The 4,248-nt window shown below is 43.4% G+C and overlaps 1 pseudogene; it reads left to right on the plus strand.

Moving 5' to 3' along the window:
• LOC102468565 (ubiquitin-conjugating enzyme E2 N-like) overlaps positions 1-3,679 on the plus strand; it is a 5,685-nt pseudogene extending 2,006 nt beyond the window's left edge.
• The last annotated feature ends 569 nt before the right edge of the window (positions 3,680-4,248 follow it).

Below are 4,248 nucleotides of genomic sequence, written 5' to 3' on the forward strand. Positions count from 1 at the left end.
CCGTGCCAAAAGGGTTTTGTTTTCATTCTATTTCTTCCATGGAGAAAGAGAGAGAGAGGAAGAGAGAGAGAGAAAGGCAGAGACTTAGAGACAGAGCTTGGCTGCCGTGCTCCACCCCTGCCCCCAGCCTCAGCCAGCCCGGGATCGTGGGCACACGCGTGTTTGGCATCCTCAGAGGAGGTCTCCACATGGGGGCCTGGAAACCACATGGGCTGGCCTCATAGAATCATGTTTTACTGTTGCGTCACCCCCAAATGCTCGTGTGCTTATATTGGTATGTGTGCTTAGAGACAGAGCTTGGCTGCCGTGCTCCACCCCTGCCCCCAGCCTCAGCCAGCCCGGGATCGTGGGCACACGCGTGTTTGGCATCCTCAGAGGAGGTCTCCACATGGGGGCCTGGAAACCACATGGGCTGGCCTCATAGAATCATGTTTTACTGTTGCGTCACCCCCAAATGCTCGTGTGCTTATATTGGTATGTGTGGGGCATTTTAAACAGGTACACCAATCCTTTGACAGGAGACCCTAGCCAGGATTACCCAGCTACACTGATTTCATCCTTAGAATTCAAATCTCGGACCCAGAGGCTTGAAAAACACATGAGATATATGTGCATGAGTTCCCAAAATCCCAAAAGGAGAATGGAAGAGAGGGGATTGTGGTGTGACCATCCCCCATGAGGGGTACTTTCTCTCCCCCTTTCCCTGTCGTCTCCAGCAAGTACAGGTACCTTGTACTTTAATTATACTTAAATAAATACGTATATAAATAATGAACCCAGGAGCACGATGCTAGGCTAATTGACCAAGTATGTCAGAGTGGCTGGGGGTCTGCACATCCAACAGTGCTAATGAGGCCGAAGAGCCCCACCACTCAGAAACCACCCCACAAGCTGGCAGAGGCAAAGAATTAGATTTTCCCTTAGAAGCCTCCAGAAAGGAACACAGCCCTGCCAACACCTTGATGTTAGATCTGTGAGATTCATTTTGGATTTCTAATCTAAAAACCTATAAAATAACATATCTGTGTTGTTTTAAGCCACCAAGTATGAAGCCATTTGTTATGGGAGCCACAGGAAACTAATACAATATTCATTTGATTTCTTTTTTTAAAAATGTGCTATAGGGCACATGCATTCACCAAGAGAAAGAGAAAGTGAGAAAGGAAGCTGTCGGGTCTGGGATTCAAACTGTGATTGGCCATGTGAGAGTCCAGTGCCTCAACCACCATGCCACACACTGGCCCCAGTCAACTGACTTTTGACAAGAGTACCTAGACAATTCAATGCGGAAAGAATAGTCATTTTAGCAATAGTGTTGGGACAACTAAGTGGTTATCCCCATGCCAAGAAGTTGAACCCTTTCCTCACACCACATAAACAAATCAACTCACAATGGATCATAGGCCTAAATGTAAGAGATAAAACTATAAAATTTTTGGAGCCCCAGGTGGCATGATGGTTAAGGGCTGGACTCCCACATAACCAACAGCAGTTCAAGTCCTGGATCTGGTGACTTGCTTTCTCACTTTCCCTCTCTCTCTCTCACTCTGTCCCTCTCTGGTCAAGTTAAAATAAATAAAATAAATAAATAAATTATGTTAAATAAAAAGAATTCTTTAAAAAAAAAGAAAACTATAAAAGTCTGGGGGACCAGCAGGTGGCATGGTGGTTAAGGTGCTAGACACTCCCACATGGCCAACCATGGTTCGAGTCCCAGATTGGGTGGCTTGCTTTCTCACTTTCCCTCTCTCTCTCTCACTCTGTCCCTCTCTGGTCAAGTTAAAATAAATAAAATAAATAAATAAATTATGTTAAATAAAAAGAATTCTTTAAAAAAACTATAAAAGTCTTAGAAGAAAAATAGCAAACTTTGTGTCTTTTAGTTAAGCAATAGCTTCTTAGATAAGCCACCAAAAATAAGCAAGAAGAGACAAAACAGAGAAATTAGACTTCATTAAATTTAGAAACTTTTGTGCGGGGCTGGCAGGTGGCATGGTCATTAAGGGTGCCAGACTCCCACATGGCTGACCACAGTTCAGGTTCTGGACCTGGTGGCCTGCTTTCTGCCTTTCTCTCTCTCTGTCCTCTCTAGTCAAATTAAAATAAATAAAAATTAATAAATCAAGTTAAATAAAATAATTCTTAAAAAACCACCAACAACAACTTTTGTACATCAGAGGAAACTATCAAGAAAGTAAAAAGAGGAGCCAGCAGGTGGCATAATGGTCAAGGTGCTGGACTTCCACATAGCTGACCATGGTTCAAGTCCTGGACCTGATGGCTTGCTTTTTCACTTTCTCTCTGATGAATTGAAAAAATAAATAAATACAATTAAATAAATAATTCTTAAAAAAAATAAGACCCTGTTGAGGGTGTTTTCTTTCTCTTTCTTGCTCATAGAGAATTCAATAAACTTAAAAAAAAAAAAAAAGAAAAGAAAAAAGGTTACCCACAGGGCCGCTGTGGAGCTCAGTGGTTAAGAGAGACGGATTCTGCAGAAGTAGACACAGGTAGTGCGGATCTCCGGTCAGCCCACTCTGCTCCTGACTCACCGCTGTTCACTCTCGTTGAGGAACAAGTCGGTCAGGAAGCCATGCCACAGCCACAGCTTTTGAAGATATTGGAAAAGCACCCGTGGAGCCAGAGGTAGACATTCACTGAACTACAATTACTCTAACCAGCCGCAATGTAAAGTCCCTGGAGAAGGTATGTGCTGACTAGTCAGAGGTGCAAAGGAAAAGAATTTCAAGGAGAAAGGACCAGTTCAGGTGCCTACCCAGACTTTGAGAATCACTGCAAGAAAAACACCTTGTGGGAAGGTTCTAAGACTTGGGATCATTTCCAGATGAGACTCCACAAGTGACTCCTTGATTTGCACCGTCCTTCTGAGATTGTTAAACAGATTGCTTCCATCAGTATCGAACCAAGAGTTGAGGTTGAAGTCACCATTGCAGATGCTTAAGTCAACTACTATTTTAATAAATTAATTATCATCTGTTAACCTTTGGTGACTTTCATTCAGAGTGCCTACTGATTTGAAGACTGTAAAGATTTTCTCGATGCTATTAAATCAGTTTACCCTTGACTCCCCCCCCAAAAAAAGAGAGAGAGAGAGAGATCCCACATGGCTAACTGTGGTTCAAGTACCAGCCTCAGTAGCTTGAAAAGCATACCGCAGGGAGATGAGACCAGAGGGCAAACTCGGGATCTGACAAGATGGCCGATCCTGCCGGGCTTCCGCAGGATCAAGGAAACCCAGTGTTTGCTGGCAGAACCGGTTCCTGGCATTAAAGTAGAACTGCATGAGAGCAATGCACGTTATTTTCATGTGGTCATTGCTGGCCCCCAGGAATCCCCCTTTGAGGGAGGGACTTTTAAACTTGAACTACCCCTTCCAGAAGAATACCCAATGACAGCCTCTAACATATGTTTCATGATCAAAATGTATCATCCTAATGTAGACAAGTTGGGAAGAATATGTTTAGATATTTTGAAGGATAAGTGGTCCCCAGCACTGCAGATCTGCACAGTTCTGCTATTGATCCAGGCTTGGTGAAGTGCTCCCAACCCAGATGATCCATCAGCAAACGATGTCCCGGAGCAGTGGAAAACCCACGGAGCCCAAGCCATAGAAACAGCGAGAGCATGGACTAGGCTATATGCTATGAATAATATTTAAATCGATCTGATCATCACGTGCACAGCACTTCTCCTGTCCTGCCAAGACTTCTTCCTTTTTGGTTTGCAGTTAATGGACACAGTGTTAGAAACATTACAGAATAAAAGCCCAGTCCTCTTCAGTCCTTTGGTGATTTAAATGCACATTAGCAAACCTATGTCTTCTCCTGATTCACTGTTGTAAAGCATAGCAGAGGCTAGGCGCATCTGGACTGCTAAGAAATGTTTAAAAGCAGTGGTCCCTTGCTGCTTTTATTCATTCCCTCCACCGTGGTTTAAGAATAAGGCACTGTGAATGAAGGTAGTTGTCAGGGTTAGCTGCAGGGGTGTGGGTGTTTCCTTGATTTATTTATTTATTTTGAGGGGGCAGGTGGCTTTATTTCAATTTTATGGGTTCCTTTTCCGCCTTTTAATGGTGATCTAATCGCATTGGTTAAAGGCAGCTCACCAGTTCTTTAGAATATACACTCTAGCCAAGTCTAACTTTATTTAGACACTGTAGATGGACAAGCTTGATTGTTTGACCCAAAATGGGAACATTAAACAAACATCACAGCCCTCACTAATAAC

The sequence above is a fragment of the Tupaia chinensis genome, unplaced genomic scaffold (genome assembly GCF_000334495.1).
Source record: "Tupaia chinensis unplaced genomic scaffold, TupChi_1.0 Scaffold139757_1, whole genome shotgun sequence".
NCBI classification, from domain to species: domain Eukaryota; kingdom Metazoa; phylum Chordata; class Mammalia; order Scandentia; family Tupaiidae; genus Tupaia; species Tupaia belangeri.